Source organism: Henckelia pumila, chromosome 3 (assembly GCF_033568475.1).
Source record: "Henckelia pumila isolate YLH828 chromosome 3, ASM3356847v2, whole genome shotgun sequence".
Taxonomy (NCBI): Eukaryota; Viridiplantae; Streptophyta; class Magnoliopsida; order Lamiales; family Gesneriaceae; genus Henckelia; species Henckelia pumila.
In genome coordinates this window covers 23,962,174-23,973,502 of record NC_133122.1, presented here as the reverse complement: position 1 = coordinate 23,973,502, position 11,329 = coordinate 23,962,174, and the positions used below count along the sequence as shown (strand labels likewise).

The following is an 11,329-nucleotide window of genomic DNA, read 5'->3' as shown; positions in this document are numbered from 1 at the left end:
TGATAAAGTTACTTTCAAAAATTACTGGACTTGTTTGAATCCTCCAAATCCAATCTTCACCATTCACAATGCCGTTTATAATGTTTTAAAGTTTCTGACAAAAGTTCACCTCAATCCGACGATTAGATTGTGAGATATGATTTTTCCACAAATTCGGCACAGTGCTGGTTGGAAGCAGACCGCGGCCCCGAACACTTTTTTGCCTAAAAAAAGTCTTCCCAACATATGCTCCATGCACCAAAAGGAACTTCAAATCCTTGCCAACTATAAATAAAGTCTTTCAAATTCCATTTGAAGACATCCCAACTCATTTATTCCCTCATTTGCAAGCAATTTTCTCTCTATCAAAATGTTCAATCAATATTTGTGCGATATATTCAAAAGTCGAGAGTTGTTTGTAAAAATCATTTGTGAGTTGGTTGTACGATTGTTTTAAACATTTCAGTGTGAAGCCAAGTATGTTGTGTTGTGTTGAGGCTATCCTTGGAGCCCTTAAGACCAAGTGTTCGAGTTGTATCAGCGCGGTGATCGTGTTGAGTTGTACGACTATCCTTGGAGCCATGAAGACCAAGACGTCGAAGTGCTAGTGGATCCGTGATTAATCGATTTTAACCAAGAAGGGGAGACGTAGACGATTTATCGTCGAACTTCCATAAACATATCATGCATATTTTATTTATCGATTTATTTACTTTACGCATTTATTTATCGCATTTATATTTGATTGTTTTAAGTCTTCCGCTTGCGTATTTGCATAATCGCTTTAAATGCTAAAGTTTCCAATATAACCTAAATCTCCCATTAGGTTCTAACAAGTGGTATCAGAGCCACACTTTTGAAAAATCTTTCAAAAGGCTCTTATGGAAAATCTAGCGAGTGATTATGCTCAAGGGCAATCAACCAATCGTCCTACACTTTTCAACGACATAAACTACGGATATTGGAAAAATCAAATGTCCCTATACATCCAATCTGTAGACTATGACATTTGAAAAGTAACTGTGAAAGGTCCCTACATATCCATGAAGGAGGTTGAGGGAGTCAAAATTCCTAAGGGAATGGACGAATTTTCCAAGGAGGACATGCGATTAATATCTCATGAATATTTTGCATTGTTCTCTAGATATAAATGAATACAACCGGATATCAATGTGTTCATCCGCCAAAGAAATTTGGGACAAGTTAGAGATATGTCACGAAGAAACCAACCAAGTCAAGAAAACGAAGATCGATCTACTCTAACTCAAATACGAGACATTTGAGATGGAAGACAATGAGGATGTTGACACCATGTTCCGAAGGCTCACTCAAATCATCAATGAGTTAGCTCAACTTGGAGAACAATATCCTTCCAAGCATGTGCTACAACTTAAATTGTAATTCACCCAAGTGTAGGATGTCTGCAAGTAATATACTCGTGAGTACGAGATCGATCCACGGAGAGGATGCTGTAAGTTTAATTTTAGCAATGATATATTATAGATGAAAATATTATTATAAACTTTCAAATTCACAAATTATAAAATTGTCAAGGCTTCAAAGGTTCATTGTTGGTTTATTTAAGATTGCTTAATAAAAAAAATAAATAAAAGAAACTAAAATAAGAATAAACATAAAAGAACAATGAAATATTTAAACAAGTATATCATATAATATAGTTCCCACTATATTAATATCAGATTAACCGATATTTAATACATGGTACCCATAATATATATATAGATGAATAAATATAAACATAAAAAGAACAATTAAATATTTAAACAAGTATATCATATAATATAGTTCCCACTATATTAATATCAGCCGATATTTAATACATGGTACCCATAATATATATATAAATGCATAAATATAAATTGACATAAAACTAAATGTTAGATCAAATCACAATATTTCATTTAGAACAACCGGCAGAGCCACGCTATCGTCTAAATAAAATATATGACTTTATGTTAGATGCGATAAAGTAAATGTTAGTTGCGGAAAAATAAATTTTATATGCGAGAAAGTAAATGTTATATGCGAAAAAGTAAATGTTAGTTGCGATAAAGTAAATGTTAGTTGCGGAAAAGTAAATGTTAGTTGCGATAAAGTAAAAGTTAGATGCGAGAAAGTAAATGTTAGTTCAAATCACAATATATTATTTAGAACAACCGACAGTGTCACGCTTTCGTCTAAATAATATATATGACTTTATTATAAATAGATACTTATATTTATAGTATATAATTATTGTAGTATTTATTGTATCATATTCGACAACAAATCAAGGTAACCACATTCAAGGTACCAAACATTTGATGTAAATAAATAACAACAAATCTTTCAAAATTATACCTACAAATAAGGATCAATTAGAAAAACAAAATAGAAATAGAAAAAGAGAAGAATATACAAAATATAAACAATCTTACTTGACCAACAATGAAACTTTTTCACCTTGACATAAAAAGATTTAGCTTGCCATGAACATAAAACTCAAGAGTAAAGATAAAATAAATTTCATACTTGAACTTGAGAAATATGCACACTCAAACTTTTATTCTCACACACACAATATTTATTTTAAAAATGAGGAATTCTCTACACTCTTGCACACTACAAAGCTTATACAACACATCTATTTATAGGCCAAATGAGAGCAAGGGTCCAAGACTCATTAAATATGGAATAGTAAAGTTGGTGGGTGCTTGTCTCCTTGAATGTCAATACATTGACCCAACTTTAATTGACATGTTTGATGCCTTAGACTTCCGATTTTGCTTCTGCACAAAACATATAACACGTAGCCCTTTGTCTGTAGATGTGTTTTGACAACTCATTTACCCCTTTTGGATAAAATATGAAATACTTATGATAATTTTACTCCAAGCTGGTCATAGTAAAAGTAAATCTGTCTCCATTTTGATGTTTGATTATTTTGATCATCTTAATGAAGTTTTTGGAATTTCTTGTCTTCTACAAAGTTGAAGATGCCTCTTTTGTGATTTTACAGGTTTTGAGATTACTCCAATATGACCTTTGTAGCTTGAGTAATTTTATTTTTACCAAACCTGCGCAAACCGTAAAATACAACATTTTAGTAAAACATTTAAATATAAACACATAACACTAAAATAATACAACTTCATAATTTTAATTAAACTTAAATTTTAAAACACACTTTTTAACATATAAATAATTACAAATTTTAAGTTTCATCACACCCCAAACCGGCTAATTACTAGTCCCTTAGTAATAAAATATCATAAAATCACAAGTTAGATTTTTATTCCTTAATATATATATTCAAATATGCAAACTTTGAAATTTTAAAAACACACTTGTGAGGAGATCATATGTTTATTTATAAATCTCATTATCAACCAATATATTAATATGTAATTGGATGGGATATACATATATATTTCACACAATATCAAAATATTAAATATATATAATTTTTTTTTACATAAATATTTTCTAAAAACTTTGAGAATAATATAATTAAAAGGATAATAGAAATCATTTTCATAACATGTATATCATAAGGAATATTAATGTAAAAGTCTCAACTCCATATTCTCTCGGGTTAAAGTATTTCATATATAGCTGTTTTTCACTCATGGAGTTGGAAGAAAATTATACACTCTTTGAAAATGGCTAGTAAAGCAGACAATCAAATAACTTAATATTGAAAATAAGATAGGATGATTTACAAAGAATAAACCTTTTTTTTTTTTTTGTTTTTTTTGTTTTTCTTGGCTGCAAAATTGTTTTTACATAATCAAATACCTCCAATAAACTTTGAAAATGTAACATTTTTTTTTCAAAGTTTATTTATTTTTTTTATTTTTTATGAGGTAAATCTATTACATTAATAATTATAGTAGAGATATTAATACTCTATATCTTTACAATCAAACTTCAAACAACTTTGCAACCAATTTTCATTTTTTTTTTCAAAATGGGTTTAATCTATTAATCAACCATTTCTTAATAATCAATAAAAGCTTATAAGTTGTTTTCTCAATTCTCACCCCTTACTCACAAAATTTATGTGAGTAAATATTGCACTTTTACAAATTAATTCCCTCAATTATACATGTTATTATTCATTCAATCAATATCACTTTAATTATATAGTCATAAAGGTTTTAGAAAATATGTTATTTGAAAACACACAATTATATATTATTTATAACTTATATCCCATCAATTATATATTTTCTATTAAATTGATAAAAAAAAGAATAAATAAACATCTATACAAAAAGACTTCATTTTCTTAGTAGTTTGAAATTTAAATATATAAGGAATATTAAAATCTAATCTATTGTGATAAGATGATAAATAAAAACTAATGCGTGTCAGGAGTTTTTGACTCCTTACTCTGCCATTGAAAAGAAAAATAAATATTATTATAGAAATATATATTTTTTTAAATTTTAATTTTTTTTTTAAATAAACCCTCCCCCAAACCTGAATATGACATTTTTTTAAAAGAAAAATAAAGAGTACATGATGAAAGAGATATCACCTGGAATTTATTGAAGATGAGGAACAAACACAAACCATTTCGTGACATGTTGAATCAATGATCCAGTTTTCTTTTCTTACTGGTTGGTTGAGACCAATTGATCTTTGTTATAGCCGAATCAGGTTGATGAACAAAAGCTTGGAGATCATCAATTAATTGGTCTTCATTCGAAGCAGAGATGAGCATCCTTCGTGAATTTTCTGAAATAAAATTTTGTTCCACGGCTACATAAAAAAAAGTCAACAAACCATCATAATAGTTATTGATATTCAACAAGCCAACATGTTTATTATGGATATTAAGTTGTGCCCAAGAAACAACATGAAAAATTTCTTCTAAAGTACCAAAACCACCAGGTAAGGCAATAAAAGCATCAGAATTTTCTATCATTTTAGTTATTCTCTCGTACATTGATGAAACTTTCAACTCTTCCCCAACCGTAACACCTGTAATATTTCCTTCAGCTAAAGCTGTAGGAATAATACCCAAAACCTGACTACCTCCAAGATGAGCTGCTGTTGAAATAGATCCCATTAACCCAATATTGCCTCCTCCGTAAACCAAGTGAATTTTTCTCTCTGCTAACTTTTTTTCAAGATTAATTGCTGCATCAACAAATATTTCATTCTTTCCAGTATTAGAACCACAAAAGACACAAATATTTTTCAATTTTTGTGAAGAAGATCCTGTCATGTTTTTTTTTTTTTTTTTTTTTAAAAATATAGAGAGAGTTGAGTGATTTTATAAGGAAAACAAGGAATAAGAAAGAAATAGGAATACATATGTGAACAAAATGATGAAAATAGTAAAAAACAATAATATATAATAATAACATGCATGCATATAAACAGTGATGTGATTGTGGCTCACAGTGTTCCTTCAATATTTATGAGTCGAGGGTTGGCTTACCATCCAATTTTCTTATAAATTGGCAAATAGGATCTTTTTTAGTCAGATTCCCAAGACCATTACCATGACGCTGCGCTTGGAATAGTTTTCATAAACGGAGAAGTTGACCTTGAACATTTCCACTAGAATGCGTCTCAAGAGTCAATGAGATATCATCCAATGACTCTCTACTCAGCCCATTCTTAATGAAATCAATTTTATCTTCTCTATTTGTGGAAACACATCCCAAAGATCTGCATCGTTTGTTACAAGTCCATCTGGCACATTTATGACAAACATCTAACCCTTTTGCCCTCCTTTTCTTCGCATAGGTGCTTTTTCCTAGCCCGAACATATTTCGAACATGTAAGAATTTTGGAACTTTGCAACCTATTCGAACCTTGGCTTCAATTATAAGACGAATATCCTCCGGAATTCCTTTTTGCATAAGCATTCTCAATCTTTCACGTCTGCATTCATAAATCATTCTTCAAACCTTTTTAGAAACAGAAGAACAAATATATTTTCCATGTTCTTTGATAGCTTCTTCCATTTTGAAAATAAAGAATTTTTTTTTTTTTGGATCAGTTATTGTGGGAAACCAATTTAACCGACTGTAAGAGCCACGGAGTACCGTTATCCGCCACTTAACCGGGAAGTGACCTAATTTCTGCAAAAATAAAATGAAAATATTAATAAAAATTAAGTTGGATCATATAAAGGCATAAATTCATCATCAAGAATTTTATTTTCTAAAATTGGTTTAAGTCTTTGCCCATTAACTTTAAATACATTATTATTTTTAGGATTTTCAACATCAACAGCACCATGAGGATAAACATTTTTAACAATAAATGGTCCACACCATTGTGATCTAAGTTTTTCTGGAAACAAATGCAAGCGAGAATTATAAAGTAAAACTTTTTGCCCGATTTCAAAAGATTTTCTCATAATATTTTTATCATGAAATGCTTTTGTTTTATCTTTATAAATCTTTGCATTTTCATATGCATCATTTCTTAATTCTTCTAGTTCATTTAATTGCAATTTTCTTAATTTAGATGCATCATCTAAATTAGTATTAAACGCTTTAAGTGCCCAATAAGCTTTATGTTCAATTTCAACAGGTAGATGACAATGCTTTCCAAAAACTAATCTATATGGTGACATCCCCAATGATGTTTTAAATGCAGTTCTATATGCCCATAATGCATCACTTAATCTTAAAGACCAATCTTTTCGATTTGGATTGACTGTTTTTTCCAAAATTTGTTTTATTTCTTTATTTGCAAGTTCAACCTGACCATTCGTTTGAGGGTGATATGGAGTAGAAACTTTATGTATAATACCATATTTTCTTAACAACGAAGAAAATGATTTATTTATAAAATGACTTCCCCCATCACTTATTATAGCTCTAGGTATTCCAAATCGACTAAAAATATTTTCTTTCAAAAATTTTATCACAACTTTATGATCATTAGTTCTACATGCAATTGCTTCAATCCATTTTGAAACATAATCGACAACCACTAAAATATAAGTGAATCCAAAAGATAATGGAAATGGACCCATAAAATCTATTCCCCAACTGTCAAATATTTCAATAATCATGATTGGATTTAAAGGCATCATGTTTCGTTTTGAAATTGAATCCATTTTCTGACAATTTTCACAAGATTTGCAAAATGAATGTGTATCTTTGAATAAAGAAGGCCAATAAAATCCACATTGAAAGATTTTTGCAGCTGTTTTCTTTGACGAAAAATGACCTCCACATGCCTCAGAATGATAAAATTTAATGACACTACTTACCTCATTGTCGGGTATGCATCGTCGAAAAATTTGATCAGGACAATACTTAAACAAATAAGGATCATCCCAATAAAATTTTTTGACCTCTTTCAAGAATTTATTTTTATCTTGTGAACTCCAATGAGAAGGCATTTTATTTGTCACAAGAAAATTTACAATATTAGCAAACCAAGGCATAGTAGTAGCATAAAATAGTTGATCATCCGGAAAATTTTCATTTATTGGTATTTCATTTTGAGATGATTCAGAAATTATTCTTGATAAATGATCGGCTACTACATTTTCTTTTCCTTTTTTTATCTTTTATTACAAGATCAAATTCTTGTAACAACAAAATCCATCTTATTAATCTCGGCTTAGCATCTTGTTTATTTGATAAATATTTTATGGCAGAATGATCAGTGTAAACAATAGTAGTAGAACCAATTAAATAGGATCGAAATTTATCTAATGCAAACACTACTGAAAGTAATTCTTTTTCAGTTGTTGAATAATTGATTTGAGCACTATTTAAGGTTCTACTTGCATAATAGATCACATAAGGTTTACCTTCTTTTCTTTGTCCTAACACGGCTCCTACAGCATAATCACTTGCATCACACATTAATTCAAATGGTAAAGACCAATCAGGAGGTTGTAAAATAGGTGATGTAGTTAAAAGATTAATTATCTTTTTAAAAGCAGTTTCACATTCTTGAGTCCATTCAAATTGTGCATCTTTTGTTAAAAGATTTGAAATTGGTTTCGATATTATGCTAAAATTTTTTATAAATCTTCTATAAAATCCCGCATGATCCAAAAATGATCGAATTTCTTTGATCGTGTTTGGTGATGGTAAATTAGCAATAACATCAACCTTAGCTTTATCAACTTCAATTCCTTTTTCAGATATGACATGCCCTAACACAATTCCGGATTTAACCATGTAGTGACATTTTTCCCAATTTAAAACAAGATTTTTTTCTTCACATCTTTTTAAAACTTCTTCCAAATTTTTAAGACAGTTTTCAAATGAGTTTCCAAAAACAGTTATATCATCCATAAAAACTTCCACAAATTCTTCAATCATGTCACTAAAAATACTTAGCATGCATCTTTGAAAAGTAGCCGGGGCATTACATAAACCAAATGGCATTCTTTTAAAAGCAAAAGTTCCGAACGAACAAGTGAAAGTAGTTTTTTCTTGATCTTCTAATGATATTGGTATTTGATAATACCCCGAATACCCATCAAGAAAACAATAATAAGGATTACCTGCCACTTTCTCTAAAATTTGATCTAAAAATGGTAACGGAAAGTGATCTTTTTTAGTTGCATCATTTAATTTTCTATAATCAATGCACATACGCCAACTAGATGAAATCCTAGCTTGTAATAATTCTCCCTTTTCATTTTTTATAACAGTGATGCCTGATTTTTTTGGTACTACTTGTGTTGGACTTACCCATTTACTATCCGAGATTGGATAAATAATTCCGGCATCTAATAGTTTTAAAACTTCATTTTTAACAACTTCTTTCATGTGTGGATTTAATCTTCTTTGTGGTTGTTGATATGTTTTAGCATTTTCTTCCAAGTGAATTCTATGTGTGCAGATTAAAGGATTTATACCTTTTATATCTTGCAAAATCCATCCAATTGCATTTTTGTGTTTTTTAAGTAGTGTTATTAAATCTTCTTCTTGTTTTGGTAAGAGGGTAGAAGATATTACAATAGGATATGTTTGATTTTCACCAAGGAAAGCATATTTTAGTTCTATTGGTAAGGGTTTTAATTCAAGTTTTGGATGATCATTTTCTTTTATTTCTTCAAGTTCATTAATTTCTTCAAATAACTTTGATTTAAAAACATTTTTTGAATCAAAACTTCTAAACAAACATCAGATTGTTGATTTAAGTTATTTTGTTGACATTCTTTCACGATAGTTTCTATTGTATTATCATCTGCATCTTCATTAATACTTGGTTGTTTACTCAAATTGAATACATTAAGTTCCAAAGTCATGTTTCCAAAAGATAATTTCATTATTCCATTTCGACAATTTATTAAAGCATTTGAAGTTGCGAGAAATGGACGTCCCAATATTATTGGAATTTCATTATGCACTTCTATTGGTTGTGTATCCAAAACAATAAAATCCACAGGATATATGAATTTATCGACTTGAACTAACACATCTTCTACGATACCTCTAGGTATTTTGATTGACCTATCGGCTAGTAAAAAAGTGACAGATGTAGGCTTTAAATCTCCCAACTTAAGTTTTTCATAAACTGAATAAGGAAGTAAATTCACACTTGCTCCCAAATCTAACAAAGCTTTTTTAATTTTATTTTTTCCAATAATACATGAAATTGTTGGACAACCAGGATCTTTATATTTCAAGGTAGAATTATTTTGAATAATAGAACTTACTTGCTCCGTTAAGAATGCTTTCTTCTTTACATGCAATTGTCTTTTCACAGTACATAAATCTTTTTAAAACTTTGCATAAGAAGGCACTTGTTTAATAGCATCTAATAATGGAATATTTATTTTTACTTGTTTAAAAACTTCATAAATATCAGAATCATTTTTTTGTTTTTTATTATTAACTAATGCATGAGGGAAAGGAACATGTTTATTTGACTCACATATTATTTCAGATAATTTATCATCAACTTTCTTAATCTTAGGACTCAAAGTATCATCTTTCTCGAAGGTATCAAGATTTTCATCCTTACTCTTTGAGTTTGACTGATCTTTGTTTTCATCACTATATGGATCATTAACTATTTTACCACTTCTAAGAGTAATAACAGATTTTACTTGATCAAATTTTTCTTGATTTTGATTTTTAGGATTGGGTTGTGGTTGAGATGGAAATTTTCCTTTTTCATGAATATTAAGTGCAGATGCAAATTTTGCAAGAGTTTCTTTCAAATCATTCATAGATTGAATGTTTTGAATATTGATAGACTCTTGCTTTTGAATGTATGCATGAATTTCATCTTCAAAATGTTTTCTTGGAGGTGGGATATAAGGAGCATAACCTTGATGACTTTGGTTATTGTGAAAAGGTTGTTGTGAAGGTTGTGCATTATTATCGTTCCTCCAACTAAAATTAGGATGATTTCTCCAACCAGGATTATATGTTTGTGAAAAAGGATCTAATGTTGGTTTTTTTAAAATTGTTAACATAATTGGCTTGTTCATGGAGACATTCTTTAAATGAAGGCAAAGTAGGACAATTTTTTGTAAGGTGATCATGTGTGTCACATATATGACAAATAATTTCTTGAACACTTTTTAATTGATCACTCTTTTTCATTTCTAATGACTCGATTTTTCTTGCTAAAGATGCAAGTTTAGCTTGAACATCTACATCATCTTTAAGATGATAAATACCACTCCCATTTGTTGAATTATTGGTTTTACTTGGTGGTTCAATTGAGCCTATATTATCCCAATTTTGAGCATTTTCTACTAATGACTCCAAATATTCTATAGCTTCATTTGGGTTTTTATCTTCAAAAGTTCCATTACACATGAATTCTATCATTTGCCTATCTTTAGGTATTAAACCTTCATAAAAGTGAAAAACTATCCTCCATATTTCAAAACCATGATGTGGGCATGTATTAAGTAACTCTTTATATCTATCCCAACATTGATAAAATGTTTCCCCTTATTTTTGAGAAAAAAGTTGTAATTTGTCTTTTAAAAGAGTTTGTTCTATGGGAAGGAAAAAACTTTTTTAGAAATTGTTGTTGTATTTCTTCCCATGATCTTATTGAACTTGATCTCAAATTTTGCAACCATGTTTTAGCTTTATCTTTTAAGGAAAAAGGGAAAAGCTTTAATCGAACAGTATCCATGCTACAATTTTGATCATTATAAGTGTTGCAAACCTCCTCAAATTCTCTTAAATGCAAATATGGATTTTCAGAATCTAAGCCATGAAAATTTGGTAAAAGTTGAATGACTTGTGGCTTAAAATTGAAATTAGATGCATCAGGAGGAAAAACTAAACAAGATGGTGTACTAGTTCTTATTGGATTCATATAGTGCCTAAGTGTTCTTGGTTGTTCATGTTCTTGATGATGATGATGCTGATTATTATTA

At 29.5% G+C, this 11,329-nt stretch overlaps 1 non-coding gene across 1 annotated transcript; it reads left to right on the top strand.

Moving 5' to 3' along the window:
- Positions 1–10,824: 10,824 nt before the first annotated feature.
- On the top strand, positions 10,825–10,936 carry LOC140894206 (small nucleolar RNA R71). The gene has a single exon (XR_012153752.1). It is a non-coding gene; the product is annotated as a small nucleolar RNA R71 (small nucleolar RNA).
- The last annotated feature ends 393 nt before the right edge of the window (positions 10,937–11,329 follow it).